Genomic DNA, 22,958 nt, shown 5'->3' with positions numbered 1-22,958 from the left:
AGGAAGACAGAGATTGGAATACGTCAAGCTAGTGCTACTCTGAGATGAAGAGGTTAGCGCAGGAAAGGAATTCGTGGCGGGCCGCATCAAACCAGTCAGTAGACTGATGACCGAAAAAAAAAAGACTTCTCTTGGCCAGAAATGTCCTTTTTGGCTGTACTGGTCTGCTTTCGATGTCATCCTTATTCCATCCGTCATTGGTTATTTTACTGCCTAGGTAGCAGAATTCTTTAACTTCATCTACTTCGTGACCATCAGTCCTGATGTTAAGTTTCTCGCTGTTCTCATTTCTACTGTTTCTCATTACCTTCGTCTTTCTTCGATTTACTCTCAGTCCATACTGTATACTCATTAGACCATTCTGTTCAGCAAATCATGTAATTCTTCTTCACTTTCGCTCAATATAGCAATGTCATCAGCGAATCGTATCATTGATATCCTTTGACCTTGACTTGTAATTCCACTCCTGAATCTTTCTTTTATTTCCATCATTGCTTCTTCGATGTACAGATTGAACAGTAGAGGCGAAATGCTACAAGTTTTATACACAGCACTAAACACACACTACTGGACTACTGGATCCTTGTGCACAAGAAGCGACTGAGCGCCACGTATAGAGTTATTATAATTGCAGAGATCGGCCTTCATTAGTTATGGTGACACGGTGGGGGGAGGGGGGAAGGGACGGGGGGGGGGGGGGATGTGTAGCAATTTTAAACTGTAGAGTGTTGTAGCTTAGTGTTAGGGTATTCACCTGTCGTGTACCATGTCGCTCCTTAGAATCTCGTGAAATACAGCGAATCTTTTTTTTAAATTTCGAAATCTAATCACAACACTTTCATTTTTATTCATATCCAGTTAACTGTTTTAAATGCAATTTTCTTAATTTCTAATACATTGTCACATAGTTTTCATTATCGTATTGACTTATTTATTTGCTTTTAGTTTTCTTTCGTTTGGAATCTGCCTGTGTAGACTGTAATCTGCAACCAAGAGCCAACCAGGACTGCTTGTTATCGGCTGGTAAAGCGGCGGTTGGTGTAGGCACAGTGAGGATAGTATCAGGCAGTCAGTGAACGTTAGTGAAAAATTACACTTTGTTTTTTTAACGGTGAAACTGTCTTGAGTTTGCTCGTAGAGGCTAGCTTCTATCGCCGTGTTGACCGCCGTTTTCTTGGAGACAATGCACATCAGGACGTTGTGGTTAGCTGTCTTTGGTCACTTAAAATTAGCTGTCGACACAGCATCTGGCATATCCGTCATACCTCTTGGTGGCCTCTTCCAATACTGCTCTGCATTACACATTAACAGCATTTATGAAGTGACCCGCACCTATAACAGAGCGGTAGTCGGCAGCAGATGTGGCAACACTGTAGCGACCAGTGACAGACGTCAACTGTCAAGTAATTTTAATCGTACTATACTCATACTATACTCCGATCTTCGTAAAGATGCGTATGCACGTGCCATATTTTACAGCAGTAGTTGGGTGCAATAGCTTCCCTGTCAACGTTGCTGCAATGTGGCTGCAATATACGGCAACTTAGCAGTGTGGCTGGGCAATATTGCCGATGTTGGGAGGTATGGGCAGTTATAATTAAAGTGCAGCTACTTAGGGAGGTTCAGTGTGGGCTGTAATTATCGAATGGTGGCGAAACTCTGTAGATACGTTAATGCGGAACCGGTTTACCGTGGAAAAAAATATTAGTTCCAATTGTGGCCACCATGTGTAAATCTAGCACTGTACACTATTCGTGTGATGGTATGACATTACATTCTCATTTGACAGGCCATAATCTGAGTGGACAGTATAGCTATCGAGAAGAGAAAGCGTGTGATGTTAGTGAAACTGTTTTATGTGGACAGCAGCAATTGCAGTCCTGCGTTGAGAGAGAATTGCCGTCGAAATGTCAGAGGAGAGATCTGGTATCATTAAATGCGTTAAAGAAGATGATAATTAAATTCGAAAACAATGGTGAGTTTGGTATGGAAGAGGAAGGCGTCCTACCCCGCTGGAACTTACTGACGAGATTCCATTCGCTGCGGTTCGCAGGAGAACTTCTGTGAAGTTTGGAAAGTAGGAGACGAGGTACTGGCGGAAGTAAAGCTGTGAGGACAGGGCGTGAGTCGCGCTTGGGTAGCGCAGCCTGGTAGAGCACTTGCAACGAAAGGCAAAGGTACCGAGTTCGAGTCACGGCACGGCACACAGTGTTAATCTGCCAGGAAGTTTCATATCGGCGCACACTCTGTTGAAGAGTGAAAATCTCATTCTGGCACTTAGAAAGTCTTTTACAGTTTGGGGGCCATATCAGCTTGCATGTGCGCCGTATCAGTGCGATTGACTAAATCTGCTGTCGCATTCCCGTAATCTGTCATAAAACAGATGGCGCGAAACAGTTGCAATTCAGTGACATACTGGTGAAACATTGTAAAAAATGTATGCTAGTAGTGGTAGTTTCTTTATAAACCAGTATCTATCAGTGAAGCATTTCTTGAGCCACACTTGGATCTGGACAGAAAGGATTCAAAGACATTGGCTGCGAGAGGGCATTAATTCGAATCAATGGAGAAAGTTGAAAAACCGTACCAGGTCGGGATTCAAACCTGTCACCCGATTACTAGGCAAATGAGCTGACCACTGAGCTATCCAGGCACAGACTACCCTAGCACGGATCCCGTCAGACCCAAATTCTCAACTTACACCACACACTACTGATGTGGTACCGTTTGCCAATTATCCTCATTAGTCGCATCATTTCGTTATTTCCCATCTGCACTAAGGGAATAATCAGTGGTCCTCATGTCCATATGATGGGATGTGTGCTAGTGTAGTCTGTGCAGTTGTGATGCCTACTTTGCCCAAATGGTACAGTGATCAGTGCATCTGCCTCGTGACCACTAGATTTGGGTTCAAATTCTGGTCCGCCACAAATTTTCAACTTTCCCCATAGATTTAAATTGATACCCATTCACAGCCAATGTCATTACTTTGTCTTTTGATTCATAGTGGCTGCAGGATCAAAACGGTGTCTGTTCTCAGCACATGTCTGAAAGAACAGACACCGCATACAAGGGCAATCCTGAAGGTAAGATCTCAAAAGAGCTGGGGGTGCAGGGGAACTGTTTGCATGGCTGCTGGACACACTGTTTTTACGTTGCTCCCTTCACTTTCTCGAGGAACCACGTCACACCTGCTGGAGCTTTCATTCTTGGCTTGGAGCCAGTTGTAATGGAGCGTTCTTTAGCCACTACCGCCAGGTGCGAAATTCGCGCAGTTATTCGGTTTTTTAGTTCAGAAGATGTTAAACCAATCGACACTCATCGATAGTTGACGGAAATGTATGGAGAGTCATGTATGGATGTCAAAAATGTCCACAAGTGGCGCAGAGAGTTTTCAGGTGGTCGTACTGAAATTCATGACAAGGAAAGAATCGGGAGACTGCCAATTGCCAGAGAGATAATCACAGAGGTTGAACAAATCGTGTTCAAGATTGGCAGATCACTCTCAATTAGCTCCGCAATGCTGTTCCTGAGGTTTCTCGAAGCACTGGACTTTGACTGAAGTGTTGGAATTTCCGAAGGTGTGTCAAGAGGGGTGTGAAGAATGCTGACAGAAGATCAGAGATGGCAACGCTTTGAAACTTCCCTCCAATTTCTTCAGCGCTATGCACATAAAAAGGACAACACCTTTTGGATTCAATAGTCACGGGTGATAAAACCTGGGCTTTCCACTTTACACTTGAGACGAAACAACAATCACGTGAATGGCGGTTTTCCGAGTCATCCGAGCCGCAAAAATTCGTAAGAACTCAGTCTGCCAGTAAGTTCAAATGGCTCTGAGCACTATGCGACTTAACTTATGAGGTCATCAGTCGCCTAGAACTTAGAACTAATTAAACCTAACTAACCTAAGGACATTACACACATTCATGCCCAAGGCAGTATTCGAACCTGCGACCACAGCGGTCTCTTGGTTCCAGACTGTAGCGCCTAGAACCTCACGGTCACTCCAGCCGGCTGCCAGTAAGTCATGGCAGCTGTGTTTTTGGATCGAAAGGGAATGTTGCTGGTTGACTTAATGATTCATGGCCAACTATAAATGCCGACAGGCGTTGTCACACACTAAAAAACTCAGATGGACGATTCAGAAAGAGGATTGTTGAGCAGGGACTGAACCATTTCAATGACAGCGCTCACTTCCAGATCGCTCGTCAGGCCATGGATCAAAAAATTTGGATGGAGTGTCATCACCTGTCCACTCCCAGTCCAGATTAGTGCCCAGTGACTATCACTTGTTTCTGAACTTGGAAGAACACTTGGCTGGAAGGCGCTTCAGCGACGATGACGAGGTGAAAAACGAGGTTTGGCACTTCTTCAGTAGCATGACAGTGAGTAGGTATGACATGGGCAAACAAAAACTGCTGCAGCGTTTACAAAAAGCGTCGGTCGAAATGGCGATTATGTGCAAAAATATTAAAATGTTCAAGCTTCAAAACTATGTACAATTTATTGTAAATAAACCCTTCTTTACGTTTTTTTTAAACTAGAGACCATGCTTACGAGATTACATAAACTAGAATCCTCGGAAAGAAAGTGTGCTGACGAAAGGTTTGCGCGCCTTTGAGTAGATATTTCGAGGGCGCTGAAGATGAAGCAGACAGCAGGCGAGGAGAAGAGCAGCTGAGCTGTAGCGCTATCAGATGGGGCCAGAGTTGTGACGCTGTCAAATGGGGCCAGATGCCAGAGCTGTCAGAGGCGGCAAGACACTATGGCTGTGGCACTGTCAAATGAGGCCTGAGCTGTGACGCTGTGAAATGGGGCCTGAGCTGTGACGCTGTCAAATTGGGCCAGAGCTGTGGCGCAGTCAAATGGGGCAGGAGTTGTGGTGCTGTCAAATGGGGCCAGAGCTGTGGCGCACTGTCAAATGGGGCCAGGCACAGGGCGGCCATGGCGCGCGAGGGTGAGGTTTTCCGTCGCGCCCAGGCGTCAGGCATCGACCGGCGAGCCAAGGCCCGCGCGGTTAAGCGACGCGGTGATGGAGGAGGGGGGAAGGGGGCCAGGGAGCAGGCCGCGGCGTGAAGGGGGCGGTGGGGGGAGACGAGTTGGCACGCGCCGCACCGCTAACTGCCCGGCAGGCCGCGATGAATGGAGCGCAGGTGGCGGCCGCGGGAGGGGGGGGGGGGACCGGGGTGGTCTGGCTGTCACTCACCCAGCTCGGCGCAGCGCGACGAGTGCAGCCACCGCACGAAGCAGTCCCCGTCTGTCTGGTTCACTAATAACTGTCCAGTCGGCTGCCCAGTAATCTGAGGGTCACTTCGTTGTTTATTCTTTCCATTTTCTACAACGAAGAGAGCGCCCCCTCCGTAAGCAGCACCGTGTGGTTATCCTGACTCCCTATCGTCCGATCCTCCTTTCAGATGATGGTGTGGCTAGCTGTCAGAGATTTTGAACTGTTCTGAGTAGGTGCTGCGAGTGTAATATCATAATTATTCTCTATGCCATATTCTATGAATCTACACAATCTGTGAGGGACGTTTCATAAATAATGCACACTAAATATTTTTATTTACACGTTTCTTTCAATATTTCTTTACAGTGCTTCAGCATAGGCTCCCTGCTTCTCTGTGACTGAATGTCAACTTCTTGGAAGGTCTATTATTCCATCCAGGACACTACTTCCGTTCATCTGTCGAGTGGATCGAGTAACGGTGGTAGAAAGCTCTTTCAGAGAAAGATAGCGACGTCCACTGATAGGTTTCAACAAGTCGAAGTCTGGCAGGCTCATGTCCAGGCGGTAGGGAGGATGCGGCTACCCTTCTCACCCCTATAGTGTTTTGGCTGCAACATTGCCGATATGCGAGCGATGATTGTGGCGGAGAATGGGTGGCCCAGCCACGAGCAACTTGGGTCGGGTATTGAGCATTTTTCTGCGCAGGTTTTGCACGAAATTACCATGTTACGCTGCTGTGACACTTGTTCCACGTGGGACTTTTGTCATGATGCTAAGCAAAAATCATCATTGCTAGAGCTTTGAGCGCGTCGAAATTTTTTGGATGTGGAGAGTCTACAGTTCTCCACTCATTGGAATGCGATTTCAATTCCGGTTAAAAGTCTCTCTAATCCACGTTCCCAGAAATGTTTCTCTTCTTCAAATCATTTGTCAGAATACAGAATACTGATGTTGACGGAATGCACATGGCTTCAGAGAGTTCCTCACAAGTCGCGCAGCGATCTTCTACAAGAGCATCTGCCAGAAGCTTCACACTTCGTCTACTGGTTGACGTTTTTGGCCTTCAAGGTCTTGGATTAATGTCTATATTCACATGACCGCCACGAAAAAGATTAACCCAACGTGAGACTGTACTACCGCCCACTACAACTCACCACAAACTTCACTTAACGCACTGTGGATTTCTGTCGTGTTTTTGGCGTGTAAAGTTTCGATCTTGATGTACGACCTCTGGTCTTCAACAGTCACAGTACCCGAGACCCCTGTCAGGGTCCATTTCTGCCTGTCGTAAGTTTTACGTTAGAGTACACAGCGAAAACACAAAAACACGCGCTTCTTCCTCAAGCTTCCCACTGCATCTGACGTAATTTTCGTTATTGTTGCTCAAACAGTCTACAGCAATAGCAACCTATACATTATTCATGAAATGTCCCTTGCACATCTGCACTCTGCGAACCACTGCATGGCAGAGGGTACGTCCCACTGTCTAGTTACTTGGGCTTCTTGCCGTTCCATTCACGTAATGAGAGCGAGGAGAATGACTGCCTGAATGCCCCTTCGCGCGCTGTTGGTAGTCTCATACTGACCTTGCGAGCAATACGCAGGGGGTCGTAGTGTATTCTTAGATTCAACACTTTATGCCGGTTCTTAAAACTTTGTAAATAGTCTTCGACGGAATGGTTTACGTCTATCTTTAAGTATCTGCCAGTACAGTTTCTTCATCCTTTTCCGTGACACTCTTACATCAGTCAAACAAATCTGTGAGTATACGAGTTGCCCATCTTTTCACACGGTTCGTGTCCCCTGTTACTCCTGTTCGGTACAGGGCCACATACTTGAGGAACATTGTAGTGGCCTGCAGGCAATCTGCTTTGCAGATGGGTCTTACTAGCTTGAGGAAAATTCTAGTGTCCTGCAAGCAGTCTGCTTAGTAAATGCATTTTCCTGGTATGCTATCAATGAAGCAAAGTCTGGCACGAGCTTCGCCTACGACTGAGCCTCCGTGACCGATCCGTTCCGTACGGCCACATCATTTCCGGTTGCCCACTGCGGCTCCGCGCGACAAATTCCTGCAGTGTTTACTGATTTGTGCAGAACAGCTGCCCACCACAATGAAGACGCTACTCACGGTGGGTAGTGTATCACTGTGTAAATATCTAGGGGAAGCCGGGGCAAGATGGCAACGCTAACGTTACATAAAATGATCACAGTTTGATTAATTTGTCGTCCGTCGGAGGTTCGAGTCCTCCCTCGGGCATGGGCGAGTGTGTTATCCTTAGCGTAGGTTAGTTTGAGTTAGATTAACTAGTGTGTAAGCCTAGGGACCGATGACCTCAGCAGTTTGGTCCTATAGTAACTTCCCACAAATTTCCAAATTTTCTATTAAATTGACAGAGACTAATCGATAGAAATTTCTGCGTGACATTTAATATATACCAAGACTGCTCAGCGTATTTAGGCTGTACATCTACTGGATACAATTTAGACCACATGATCTGCTGACTAAGAAATTCATAAAGGTTCAAGTGTATAAGAACACCATAGCCAAATTAACCATTTTATTTACACAAAATACATAAAAAGTAATTTTCTCTCCATAAAAAATTGAAGGTGTACTACTCAGTTTTCAAGATATTAAAATTGTGAGAAATATTAAAGTGAACACCATCATAAACGTTGAAAAAGGCCTAGTGAGATACTTGGCTTTGCATGTCATTAGCAAGTTTGCTATAACCACATGAATAATTTGTCAGAGCCAACCTCACACAGTCTGAAAGATGAGGAACAGACAGTTTATTTCTGCACTTGCACTACAAGTTGATCCAAAAAACGGTAAAACATACTATGCCACTTTTACAAGATTAGGGTAGAGTTTTACACTCACTAATTTCCGAAAGTTATCTTCTCTCTATTCTGAACTTAAGAAAATATCATTTTGAAATCGAATTATTTCTTCTTCAATTTCAGTTCCGCCAAAAGAGAGACAGAGTACTCATTCTATTTGAAATACCTTCCACATCTACTTTTTGGAAAGGTTGAGCTATGAAAGATAGAACAGATCCACTGCCTTGAAACCTGAAAGTCGGTTTTCAAACTGACTTCACTGCTGACAGGTTGGTCGTATACTACTTTGCAGCTTCTTGATCCAATGACGTTTGTTGATCGAATACTTCTGACTTCATTTGAGGAACGTGTGTCACATTTATCCCTGTAATTGTGTTATCCAAAGAACAAGTTTTCGCATGAAAACCTTTATAGAAGACATAAAAGTTATGATTTGACAGTTTGGTTTTTTCCTTCATGTTCTTTGTTTAACTCTTTATGTTTCACTGCCATACTACTTGTAAATGCCAGCTCCAGAAACCAGAAATCATACAATTGTGAGTAATCTTCCTCTACTTCAGACACAAAAGATTTTATCACTGGCACAAGTTCTCTAGATGTGCTTAGAACCGCACCTCTGTTCAGCCGTTGATTTTCGGTGTGCAATAGCAGGTCTCCATACTGGCTATACAGTTCCTCTAATAGTACTTTAACCTTTCTTCTTCGTAGTGATTGCGAGCGAATGGAATTCACAATTTTCGTCACAATACCCATAGCATGTGCCAAAAATATGTCCACAAAGCACTAGCTAACGCATGATTCAATCATATTTATAGAAAAGAAGGTACTGAATGCATTGTAAAAATCTTGTCCTCGTGTAGTATCTTCCAAAGTGAAACTTGTAGTCAAGTCTTCTTTTACATTGAAATCCGAAAATATCAGTCTTACACAAATTATAACCTGAGACGGAAAACAGGGCCTCACTAGCTACCAGAAGGCAGTACTTAACAACTACGCCATCGTCAGATCGTCTTGCATATTTCATCAGTACTCCTGATACACGAAATGAGACTGTGTTTGATGAAAGACTTCTTTGTACAGGCTTTACAAGAAACGACTGCTTTGATTGCAATTTAATTTTAAGATTAGAAAGTTACCAACGGCTGCTTCCGACTCGAAGTCTTTGTGACCGTTCTAAAATGGCGTTGTGTTTTTCTCTTTTTAGGTATGGCTAAAGTAGCGTTACATATCAATCAAGCTGCGGACCTATGGGGTATCGTCTCAGTTGTGCGACTGGATTCGTGATTTCCTGTCAGGAAGGTCGCAGTTCGTAGTAATAGACGGCAAATCATCGAGTAAAACTGAAGTGATATCAGGCGTTCCCCAGGGAAGCGTCCTGGGACCTCTGCTGTTCCTGATCTATATAAATGACCTGGGTGGCAATCTGAGCTGTTCTCTTAGGTTGTTCGCAGATGGTGCTGTAATTTACCGTCTAGTAAGGTCATCCGAAGACCAGTATCAGTTGCAAAGAGATTTAGAAAAGATTGCTGTATGGTGTGGCAGGTGGCAGTTGACGCTAAATAACGAAAAGTGTGAAGTGATCCACATGAGTTCCAAAAGAAATCCGTTGGAATTCGATTACTCGATAAATGTACAATTCTCAAGGCTGTCAATTCAACTAAGTACCTGGGTGTTAAAATTACGAAAAACTTCAGTTGGAAAGACCACATAGATAATATTATGGGGAAGGCGAGCCTGTTGTGACTTGGCAAGACAGCCAAGCCACTATGATTGGTAGCCGAAAGGCACGCGTTAAGCTCACGCAGGCTGGCGTGAGGTCTGGAACATTTAAGGAAGTTAGACTTTAGCAAAAAAGGTCGTAGCTGTTGGAATAACTTTAATCCATAATTGGTGAACATCGGTCTGACGGTACATGCATCACAAGATAAATAGCAAATGATAATGGCGCCTTGCTAGGTCGTAGCAAATGACGTAGCTGAAGGCTCTGCTAACTATCGTCTCGGCAAATGAGAACGTAATTTGTCAGTGAACCATCGCTAGCAAAGTCGACTGTACAACTGGGGCGAGTGCTGGGAAGTCTCTCTAGACCTGCCGTGTGGCGGCGCTCGGTCTGCAATCACTGATAGTGGCGACACGCGGGTCCGACGTATACTAGCGGACCGCGGCCTATTTAAAGGCTACCACCTAGCAAGTGTGGTGTCTGGCGGTGACACCACAGAGCCAAAGGTTGCGTTTCATTGGCAGGACACTTAGAAGATGCAACAAGTCCACTAAAGAGACAGCTTACACTACACTCGTTCGTCCTCTGTTAGAATATTGTTCCGCGGTGTGGGATCCTTACCAGGTGGGATTGACGGAGGACATCGAAAGGGTGCAAAAAGGGCAGCTCGTTTTGTATTATCACGTAGTAGGGGAGAGAGTGTGGCAGATATGATAAGCGAATTGGGATGGAAGTCATTACAGCAAAGACGTTTTTCGTCGCGGCGAGATCTATTTACGAAATTTCAATCACCAACTTTCTCTTCCGAATGCGAAAATATTTTGTTGAGCCCAACCTACATAGGTAGGAATGATCATCAAAATAAAATAAGAGAAATTAGAGCTCGAACAGAAAGGTTTAGGTGTTCGTTTTTCCCGCGCGCTGTTCGGGAGTGGAATGGTAGAGAGATAGTATGATTGTGGTTCGACGAATCCTCTGCCAAGCACTTAAATGTGAATTGCAGAGTAGTCATGTAGATGTAGATGTATTCACATTTCTTTACGTAATGAATCAAAAAACCAAAAAACGGTCCTTCCCATTCACATGGAAATGGTATGTTTCCCTGTGGTTATCTGCACTTATTGTTCACAAACACTTAATTTAAACACATTCCGGACAAAGATGCTGTAAGATAGACCGATAAAGCCATGGCGATGGACCACTCGATCGCGATCGATGGGTTGAACACCCCTGCACTTAGTAAATACCGGGCTGGTATCCACGTTGCGCCTCATACGCAAATATTTAGAAAATTTTCTCATACCTTCAGATGAATACCAGGGTACCCACATTCTGTAATGGGGTGTCGATAGGACGGGCATTCGGCCACCCCTTAAGCTAACCATACCACTTGCGTAAATAACCATGCCCACCCTGCTCAGACGCGAGACGAAGGCACAACTAAAGCCGAAGAAAAGTTGGAACCATCTTTGTCTGTCCTCTGCTGAGCGTCTCAGATCACACAGTTTGAATATAACTCCACAGAATCCAGGTGACTCTTCCACTAACTTCATTTTCCTTTCTTCTCTCAAACCTTTCCTTCCAGTATGATGGTCAAGAATTCGCTTTGACACATCGTGAGGTGGGCAACGAATTCTGTTTTCCTCTTTTCTATGGTAGGGATAAATTCCCTTGTTTCATCTACTTCCTTGAGGACCCACTCGTTGGACTTTTTATCTCTCCAGCTTGCTTTAAACTTTTTTATATACATGCACAGGGTGATTTTTCCACCGTGTACAAACTCTAGGCAGCGATCGATCAGAGGATACGGAACGAGAAAGGTCTGATGAGCTAGTCTGGAAATGCATGGTTTCCATGCTAGAGACCATTTATTCAATCATACTTTACTACAGAGACTGCATTCTAATACGTGCTCTGCCGTGCAACCACAGTTACAGTATGCATGGTTTCCATGCTAGAGACCTTTTATTCAGTCATACACTGTTACAGACACTGGGGTCTAATACGCGTTGTACCGTGCACCCGCAGCTAGAGTATGTGTTGAAAATGGTTTCCATTGGAGGTTATATGTTCTGTCTCACACGTTCACATCGTCCAGGCTGCATCGGAACAGTTTCAAAGGCAGCATGAATATGCTGCCTGGCCGTCGCCACATCAGGATTGGACTCTGCATTCACGACACTTTTGAGATGGCCCCATAACGAGAAATCGCAAGGGTTAAGATCCGATGAACGAGTATGCCATACAACTGAACCCCCTCGTCCGATTCATCGACCAGGGAAGACACAACTGAGATGGGTCCGACCGTTAACGGCGAAGTTTTTTATGATATTGTTCCTCATACGTCGTGCCCTAGCGCCCTCTCCCGCCATAGTAATGGGTAATAGTGTGTCCGATCCACTTCTCTTGCTGACCCACCTTGTAGTGGATGTGATACAGCGTTGTACACAATGGTCCCGTATTTGAATCGAGAGCTTGCCGACATCGTTTTTACTTACGGAGAGGCAAATGGCAACAGGCGGCGGGAAGCAAGGTTGTATCAGAAGACCTGTCCCCGCCAACAACAACCACAGCATTCAATGTTTACAACAGTGTTTCGCCGTTTGTCTGAGGCAGGGTCGTTCAGGAAGCAGGAAATCGTGAAGGACGTACGCGAAATGTTCGGACACCAAACTTGAAGAAAAGTGTGATTAACACTGTGGAAGGCGACCGCTGTGTCAGTACCAGGCGGTTGTCCCACCAGTACAGGGTAAGACAGAGCACCGTGTGGAACATTCTCCATGACAATTGTTACTACCCTTATCACTTGCAGCGTGTGCAGGGCTTACTAGCGACACACTTTCCACATCTGGAGCAGTTTTGTTACTGGTTTCTTCACCAGGTAACCACGATTCCGGGATTTGTGTCATCCATCCTATTCACAGACGAGGCCACCTTTTCCGCGGAGTAGGATCTTCAGCTTTCGTAACAGTCATATGTGGGATAGAATGCAGAACCCCCGTGGTATGGTGACAGCGAATCTTCAGCATCGGTGTAGCCGGAATTTGTGGACCGGAATAATTGGTGACCATATTTTGAGACCACGCCTAACAGACCTAAACTACCGGTGTTTCTTGAGTGCCTCCCCTGCTGGAAGAAATCCATTGGTGGCTGCTACGTGATGGTGTTCCAGCCCACTTAGTCGATAACGACCGGATGATCTCAATCGTGTCCTCCTTGGTTGATGGATCGGACGAAGGGGTCCATTTGCATGGCCTGCTCCTTCACCGGACCTCAACACGTGTGACTTCTGGTTATGGGGGCATCTCAAAGTATAGTGTATGCAGAACCCGTACCTGATGTGGAGACACTGGAGTAGTGTATTCATGCTGCCTTTGACACTGTTCGGATGCAGCCTGGCCGATGTGAACGTGTGAGACAGAACATGTCACGGCGCGCATACGCATGCGTTGAGGCAGATGGAAATCATTTTCAGCACATACTGTAACTGTGACTACATGGTACAGCGCGTATTAGTCCGTATGGTTGAATAAATGGTATCTAGCATGAAGACCACGCTTTTCCGAACAAGTTCATTAGAACTTGAATAAATGTTCTCTGGTTTCCAACAGCGTCAATTGCTTAAAACTACACAAGCTTTCGGCCAAGCACTCCTTGGGCACTGCCAAGTGTTATGACTGCCATTGAGCTTTTGGTGCGCCCTTATATTCGCTAGCTGCCGGCTCTGACGTCACTGGTGCCCGTGACATTGCCATATATGGGCATGTTTTGAGTCGGCGTACGATGTGCCCTCTTCAACCGCGCGATCGCTGGATCCTACGCAGCGCTGAGCTGTAAGCCACCGTCTCTATTCAGGGTGTTCGCGGTAATTTTTATTTCAATAGCTTCCTTTATTAAACTGTCCCAGAAGCCGTTAGAGCGAGCCACGACAGAGGTATCGTCAAATTTTATGTGGTGACCGTTTTCTAACGCATGCTCAGCTAACGCAGATTTCTCTGGATAGCGTAGGCGATAATACCTCTCATGTTCTTTCCTGTGTTGTTCCACAGTGCGCACTGTTTGTCCGATGTACTTCTGGCCACAGTCACATTTCTTCGTAGACTCCAGGTGTTCTGGACCTACTGCGTCTTTAACTGGTCTCAGTAATTGACGGATTTTCGTTGGTGGCCTGAAGATTGATTTGATCTTGTGTCTCTTCAACAGGCGGCTTATCTTGCCCGACACAGAGCCACAAAATGGCAGCAAAGCAAGTTTCTTTCCCCGCTCTTGGTCGGTGGTCTTATTCTGATATTTCCCAGAAATCACTTTTTTCACGTGATGGGCTCTGTAGCCGTTATTCCTGAAAACCTTGAGTAGGTGGCTCAGTTCATGGGGCAGGTTATCGTCGTCTGATATTACTCTTGCTCGATGCACCAATGTTTGTAATACTGTGCGCCTCTGTGCTGGATGATGGCTGGTGGCGTGCAGGTACAGGTGTGTGTGGGTGAGTTTTCTGTAGACGCTGTGGCCATTTCGTTTACGGTGGACAAGGACGTCGAGGAAGTGCATTACATTGTCTTTTTCCATCTCCATGGTGAACTGGATATTACTGTTGATGCCGTTGATGTTCCCAAAACTCGCCTAGTTTCTCACGTCCGTGTGGCCAAATGACGAACGTGTCGTCAACGTATCGAAAGAAACACTTCGGCTTCAATGGCGCAGTATCTATGGCAATACCCGCAACATTCTGCATGAAGAGGTGAAAGGTCTCTGTTGGATTCCTTTCATGTTTAATTTCTTAAATCTCTTGTCATTTATGGAGTAAATTCCTCTCCTAAATTTACTGTGGCGTTTCTGACTATCTGGGAGGAGACTGAGTAGTGGAACGTGTTACTTTTACACGTAAACAAGAACGATCTGTCACACTACTACACTTTAAAACACAGTTTATATGTAATTCATGTCACACAGTCTCATACGGAACCTATATCCGCTTTCTGTTATATACTGTATATGATAAGATACTGTCATCCCCCTTCCCTTCTGTGTGAGAGGATGAATGATCAAATGTGTTTGTAGTTGCATGCTTGAGGGTAGCAGACAAGGCTGTCTGCTAGAGAACAGTAGGACCAACGTCGGAACAGGTAGCTACGCTTCCTAAAAGCAAAGAGGTTTCTATCCTTAGTATGGTTCTGTCCGTCCGTTGTCATGTTGGTATAGGAAGCTGCCCCTCTGGCCACTTCCGTTTGTCTTTGTGAGCCACCCTCAGGAAGCACGCTCGGCAGTAGGCAGTTGCAGTCTGGCGGTGGCGAGCGTCTGAAGTGGTAAGATCTCCGGCTAAGCGCGTGTCTGCTAAGTCCATAGGACAATGGATTTGTTACGTTCAGCCTAACTGAAAATTTAATCATCTTTATTTCGGGTTTAGCTCTAAAATATCTAAGGTTATCTTAAATTGCAGCGTAGTGTAATTCTCGTGTGAAGTTCAGATTATTTTGGGGTAGTTGCTTTGTCATTACTTTGTGAGTAAAGTGGAACCACGTGTTGATCAGTAACTCTAACTAAGATCATCAATCTTAAATGTGAATGCTTGTGTGATTATAACGTCTCGTCTTGACAATATTTTACAATATAGCAACTTTTCTTTATGCTTTTCTTTATGTTGAACCCACGTGGAGTGTACTTTGCGAGACCAGTACCACGTGCTTATATAACTGTTTGACCCATCAGGTCAATAGTAAGACGTTAGTAACCAGTTCAAGGTTTTTCTTTTGTCAATTGCTTTTCGATCGAATTTATGTTAATTATCAAAATTACTGTGGAGTTATACGCTTTCTGTAAACCAAGTTGACCACGTGGAGCATGTGGTGTAATCATCAAAGTAGCCTTCAGCTATTCTTTTCGGGAAGATTTCACAAAGAGTTAATATGAATTTAGTATACCAGTGTGTGGTAATTACATGACTGACAGGATTGTGCTACGAACGTAATTTCTTTGGGTGAAAATTTGAATCTGTTGGTAGTGGTTAATTTTCTCTTGGATATGTTTCAATGTTCTTTGTGTGTTGTTTTATGAATGCAGTGTTGTATGCAGACTCCCAATCTTGGCTCCATATTTGATGTGTTCCGTAAGATTTTCACAATGCTAAATAAGGCACCAGCTTGTTACGAGTAGAATTTAATATGCTGAAATTTCAGTGACCAATCTTAAAAATAAATTTCCAAATATAAACTGATTTCTTTCTTGTTATTTAAATTCTCCTTTTTATATATATATTACCGGTTGTGGTATGACTATTAAAAGATTATCATTAATGTTAGTCTGTTTGGGAATTTGGTAAACTTAGACTAGATACCTGATGAAACAGTTGCTTAGTAATACAAGATTAACCTCCCCAGACAGCTCACAGCTTTTAACCCGCTTTTATTCTACTATTAGCACCCGATTTCAGCATAGCAAATTCTTGTAGCAATATTACATTTGGAACAGCTGGAGCCAACGGGCTACCCATTGCTATGCCGTCTGTCTGATCGTAATGCCGGCCGTTGTACACGAAATAGGAGCACGTAAGAGTGTGCCGAAATAGCTCGACCACCTCACTTACAAAGTACTGGGAAATTAGGTCCAAAGCGTCTTTGATGGGCCTCACTAAGGCGTAGACGGTTGATTCTGCTGATAAATTCTGCTGAGTTTTTTTTATATGATGTTCGTAGTGTCCCACATATGGAGCGAGGAGCTTAGGCAAGTACTTGGCCAAGCCCCGTCGAGTTGCTGCACTATGCAGGGAAAAGGAGGTCCGACTCCATATTAGGAGGTATCCCATGACTTCTGGCACCTCAATATTTCTATATATACACAATAAAGACCGAGTAGTCGAATGGCAGATCAGCAGCCGGAAAGTAGTCAAAAGAATTCCCAAGGGTGCCCTCAACGGTCGATCTGCGACCCCATCTTCTGGTACGTAAAAATCGAACCCTTGCTACAACTTCCAGATGGGGATGACAGGTCAGATGGTATTGTCGCCAACGCGGGTAACCTACTAGATGTAGTCACTGCAAGCAACAGAGCCCAGCTGTGGAATACTATAAGCAGTTACACAAAAGTGTCACAACAACAACTTGGGATAGCCGAAGACAAAACAATGTGTAGCACGAGGTGAGGAGGGGCGACCGGAGGCCGGCTGGCTGCGGTTATGGACGCACCGCCGGCCAAATTTGCGAGGGTCGGGGGCGGCGTCTTTGTCCCCGGCGACGCCGCTGCCGCTGCCCCCGCGCATTTAATCAGCCGGCAGCCGCGTCCGCCTCCTTAACACCCGGCGGCTATTCGCGAGGTGGGATGGCGGGGGGCGGCGCGGGGAAAGGCAGGTCGCCGTGCGAAGACGGGGCGGCGTCGGTGGTGGCGGTGGAGGCGGCGGCGGCAGCGGATTAAATCTGCCGCGTTAGCGCCCGGCGCGCCGCCGGAAACAGCCGGCAGCGGCGGCGGCGGCGGACAGAGACGGAAAAACGGGGCGCGCGGCCGGAAAGAGAGAGACGGAGAGACGGTGACGGAAGAAGAGGAAGCGAGAGCGGCGAGGGACGGGAGGAGAGGGAGAGCAGGCAGGCAGCCAGGGAGGCAGATAGGCGCCGCGCGCGGCCGACGCAGATCGATGGCCCGGCGCGCTGAGGGGGGGGGGGGGCGGGGGGCGGCGCGGCGCGGGCTGCCGCCGTGCGTGCGTGTGTGCGTGCCGTGGCGCGTGCCGCCGCCGCCGCGCCTAAATTGTCCCGTCCCCCTCCCCCTCATCCCTCATCCTCCACCCAGCGCCCCATTCTACCGCTCTCGCTCTCTGTCTCTGTCTCTTTCTCTCTCTCTATCGCACAGTTCTGTGTGCGCCTCTGGGCTAGCGCGGTGGCGCGGCTGCCTTTCGCCGCGGCCGCGGCCGCTGCCGCTCGAATTTTCTGCGCAGCTGGCGGTCCGGCGTGCGGCCGCTGCTGCCTGCCGCCTAGTTGCAGGATAGGTGTATTAATGCGATGGAATGTGTAGATGACATGACAACCGGCGGCTCCAATCACTGCGTCGTGACAGAGCAAATCAAAAGACAGTTATACCACTGGATAAGTTTCCAAATAAGGGTAGGTATATGTGTTTGTGTTTGTATAATTGTAAATACGTGGAACACACTTCTGTGTGACTCTGAGAGGTGGCATGAGACCCCTCTCACATTTCTATCTTACTCTGAGTAATTCAATTTTCGTCTCTAATTGCATGCGGTGAAAAGTTGCTATTCCTTCACACGCGGACTTCCCACGCAGCGTCTCTCGTCACCCGGCTGGTCTGGTGACAGGCGAGTTCTGCTCATCTCGAAAGGGTTAAGCCGACGGGTGTGAGGGAGTCGATTTGATGCTTTCCAGACGCTGACATTGCCATAAGAGCGGGGAGCGACACGCCCGCAGGGGCCGGGAGGGCGGCTGGGCTAGAGATTCCGTTACTTCGCAAAAACGTAGTGAAAACACTTTCTGGCAGGCTACCAGCGAGGCGTGGGAATGACTTGGGTTCCCAGGCAGTCTTCGCAGGCAAATTCCCGCGTTTTCTGCAAAACCATAACTGTGATTGGCTTGCTCAGGGGATAGCTCCGTGACGTAGCAAAATCGGCGCCAAGTATCTCCATTGGTGGAATAGTAGTGCGTCGGCAATAGAGTGGAATTTCCCGCCGGTTTTCGAGTTGCTGGTTGGAATGTTTAACCACGGCCACTGTCGTGGGAGCGGGAATGTTCGGTGTTCGGCTTGTACGGGTGCTCTTGAGAGAGTCGGCTCTCGCCTTTCGGTTGGGGTAGGCCACAAGACTGAGTTCTCGCTGCTCTGGACAGCCTGCCTTCCGCTGGCTGTCTAATATAAAAAAAAAAAAATGGCTCTGAGCACTATGGGACTTAACATCTAAGGTCATCAGTCCCCTAGAACTTAGAACTACTTAAACTTAACTAACCTAAAGACATCACACACATCCATGCCCGAGGCAGGATTCGAACCTGCGACCGTAGCAGTCGCACGGTTCCGGACTAAAATGCCTAGAATCGCTCGGCCACCGCGGCCGGCTGTCTAATAGACTTTCATTTAATTGTAACTGTTTGACGAAGTTGCTGAAGTTTCGTCTTCAACGTTACTTCCCGAGTACAGTTGGCAATTGAGCATTCTGCGTACAAGCGGCCTATGTTGTCCGTCTTGAGCAGTTTTGGCTAAAGTTGACTGTATCGGAGTTACTGTCTGACTTCGCTTGTTAAAATCAATCACTGTACCATCAGTGATTGTGTGGCGAGCCTTCTTCGTCTCCCTCAGAGGCGCATTTGTAGTGACAGGAAGACTTTAGTCTGGAACAACCAGACCAGGATAATTTGTTTCGGGCTATACTCGCGACGTTATCATCACCACGACTGGACGTCGAAGCAACCAGCCATCGCTTCCGGTATGACAGATCGTGTCCTTGCAGTTAAGAAGACAGCTTGGTAATGTATATCCGCAGCACCGGCAGATTAGGGAATTTTACTCTGTGATAATCAGAGCTCAGCAAGCGCGCCTGTTCCCGTCGTTGCTAACGTGGTTCTGTGTTGGGTGTTCTTTGTCTGAGTTCCCACTACTGTAGCAGCAATTAATGTTGGGTTGGCTGGGTATTTCTCTTAAGATTTGAGTTGCAAGGAAATGGCTCCACATACCACTTGGTCAGAAATGTCACAAGCTAGTTTACGGACAACTTCACCTTCACAACATTTATTTGAGTATCCAATTTGACGTATTGTAAATGTTTTATGTGTTGTGTTTATTATTTTGAGTTTAGTGATAATAAATCAAATTGTTATTTTGGACGGAACTTTCATTCTGTAGGTCGGTAGAGCAACCCTTTCATTTCTCACTACGTTAATGAAACTTATTTATCAAATTAATTTCTATCAAATTAAATTATTGCAGATGCCAAACTTTTTTCTACTCCACTTACAGGATCGATCAGAGTCAGTTCGCGTTTCTTCTTAATCCATGAGCAATAGCAAAAGTCAGAGTTAGAAAAGGGGGGCTTAGAGCATCATTTCCATATGAAGATTCTAGAAGAATTTAGTGTTAAATACACTGCTAGCCCCGGTACCTCGCAACTCCAATGGTGAACGCCATAATGTAAGCAAAATTTGAAAATTTTTCCTAAAGAATTTTATTTCGCCTATTGAATTTGATGTTGCTATGAATTTCCTGCCGGAGGGATAGGCGCGTGCTACTCTTAGTTAATCTAAGGCTGCGTAGTAGGCTTGTCTGCAAAGCTATCCCAGTCATTTTGGGAAGTATTCTCTTTGTTTGCTTTTGAAGAAGTTTTCTATGGGTTTGAAGGCTCTGTTTAATTTGTTTCGTCTCTCCGTGTTTTTGTGGGTAGGAGTGAACGTGGATGTAATTGCAAATATGTCAAGTACACAATTTTATATCTGCACTAGCAAAAGCCACATTGTAAGGAGACTCAGAATTTTTTTTAAACCATTTTATAACACCTACTGAGTTTGTTGTCCCCGCAAGTTTGCTGCAGCAGACACATAGGCATGTTACTGTTACATAATATAAGCATGTATAGCAGGGTTTTCTGCAAAAAATCTGTCAGATACCAGAGTGAGATTTTCACTCTGCAGCGGAGTGTGCGCTGATATGAAACTTCCTGGCAGATTAAAACTGTGTGCCGGACCGAGACTCGAACTCAGGACCTTTGCCTTTCGCGGGCAAGTGCTCTACCAACTGAGCTACCCAAGCACGACTCACGCCCGGTACTCACAGCTTTACTTCCGCCAGTACCTCGTCTCCTACCTTCCAAACTTTACAGAAGCTCTCCTGCGAACCTTGCAGAAATAGCACTCCTGAAAGAAAGGATATTGCGGACTGCTATTTCTGCATGGTTCGCAGGAGAGCTTCTGTAAAGTTTGGAAGGTAGGAGACGAGGTACTGGCGGAAGTAAAGCTGTGAGGACGGGGCGTGAGTCGTTCTTGGGTAGCTCAGTTGGTAGAGCACTTGCCCGCGAAAGGCAAAGATCCTGATTTCGAGTCTCGGTCCGATACACAGTTTTAATCTGCCAGGAAGTTTCAACTGTCAGATATTTTGTATATGTTTTCTTGTGTTGTTTGGTCGTGGTGAAGAGTTCTGTAGTTTTTCAGGGCCACATCCATTTTTAAATACGTTTCACACCAATATGTGTACCGTATTGAAAATTTTCGATCAGCGGACTTCTTTTCTAGAGGGGCGCCACAAGGAAAATTTGAACTGAAAGAATTGTTCTGATTAACTTTCTGCAAGTTTGGAAGTTGGGAGATGTATGTTTTCACATTAGAAGTCACACACTAAGACAGATGTTCTTAGTATCAACTTTAAACATGAGCCGATGTTAGACATGGCATTTTTCCATTTCCAACATAGCTGTCCATCAGTACAAAACATTTCGACAATTATTTCCAGCCGTTCGAAGAGGCCGTGCGGTTCTAGGCGCTGGAACCGCGAGACCGCTACGGTCGCAGGTTCGAATCCTGCCTCGAGCATGGCTGTGTGTGATGTCCTTAAGTTAGTTAGGTTTAACTAGTTCTAAGTTCTAGGGGACTAATGACCTCAGAAGTTGGGTCCCATAGTGCTCAGAGCCATTTCAACCAATTATTTCCACTCATTAATTTGATTTAAGTCAAAGGCGACAACAAGCGCCGATGGGAACTCCTCTCGCACGGAGAGCAGTAGCGGACAGCTCACGGTAATTGGGGGCCGCATGGAAGATGGTCAAAAATGTTCAAATGTGTGTGAATTGTTACAGGACCATACTGCTGAGGTCATCGGTCCCTAGACTCACACACTACTTAAACTAACTTACGCTAAGAACAACACAGACAACCATGCCCGTGGGAGGACTCGAACCTCCGGGGGGAGGGGCCGCGCAATCCGTGACATGGCGCCTCAAACCTCGCGGCTACTCCGCGCGGCTTCGAAGACGCTGCCGACTGCAAGTTATGGCGCCTTTCCTCGGCGTGAAACAGAATACTAACAGAAGATTGAGTATACAATTCAGACATTTTTAGTTACACCCATAATATGTAAACCAGTGCTATTCAACGTGGGTGATCATACCGGTTTAATATTGACCATCTGAGCATTAGGACATGGCGTAAATTTCTGGATCTTCTTGTAATATCACATTTTGAAAACTCAGTGTCATTTCTGTCATGTGCTGCGTATTTGTGAATGTTGATATGATTTCAGGTGTGTGAAATTCACAACTTCATCTACATCTACATACATACTCCGCTAGCCACCAAGCGGTATGTGGCGGAGGGCACAATTCGCGACAAAGTCATATTTACCCCCCCCCCCCCCCCAATGTTCCACTCGAGGATCGCGCGAGGGAAAAACGACTATCTGAACGCCTCAGTTCAAATGGTTCAAATGGCTCTGAGCACTATGGGACTTAACAGCTGAAGTCATCAGTCCCCTAAAACTTAGAACTACTTAAACCTAACTAACCGAAGGACATCACACACATCTACACTCCTGGAAATTGAAATAAGAACACCGCGAATTCATCGTCCCAGGAAGGCGAAACTTTATTGACACATTCCTGGGGTCAGATACATCACATGATCACACTGACAGAATCACAGGCACATAGACACAGGCAACAGAGCATGCACAATGTCGGCACTAGTACAGTGTATATCCACCTTTCGCAGCAATGCAGGCTGCTATTCTCCCATGGAGACGATCGTAGAGATGCTGGATGTAGTCCTGTGGAACGGCTTGCCATGCCATTTCCACCTGGCGCCTCAGTTGGACCAGCGTTCGTGCTGGACGTGCAGACCGCGTGAGACGACGCTTCATCCAGTCCCAAACATGCTCAATGGGGGACAGATCCGGAGATCTTGCTGGCCAGGGTAGTTGACTTACACTTTCTAGAGCACGTTGGGTGGCACGGGATACATGCGGACGTGCATTGTCCTGTTGGAACAGCAAGTTCCCTTGCCGGTCTAGGAATGGTAGAACGATGGGTTCGATGACGGTTTGGATGTACCGTGCACTATTCAGTGTCCCCTCGACGATCACCAGTGGTGTACGGCCAGTGTAGGAGATCGCTCCCCACACCATGATGCCGGGTGTTGGCCCTGTGTGCCTCGGTCGTATGCAGTCCTCCTTGTGGCGCTCACATGCAAGGCGCCAAAC

General features: G+C 46.2%; 1 protein-coding gene across 1 annotated transcript in view; it reads left to right on the top strand.

The window, feature by feature from the left end:
- LOC126424676 (transcription factor HES-1-like) overlaps positions 1–22,958 on the top strand; it is a 416,528-nt gene that overhangs the window by 89,718 nt on the left and 303,852 nt on the right. The window lies entirely within an intron of this gene.

This window comes from Schistocerca serialis, chromosome 10 (genome assembly GCF_023864345.2).
Source record: "Schistocerca serialis cubense isolate TAMUIC-IGC-003099 chromosome 10, iqSchSeri2.2, whole genome shotgun sequence".
Lineage (NCBI taxonomy): Eukaryota > Metazoa > Arthropoda > Insecta > Orthoptera > Acrididae > Schistocerca > Schistocerca serialis.
Note: the sequence above shows the minus strand (reverse complement) of the source record. Positions and strands in the feature narration are given on the sequence as shown.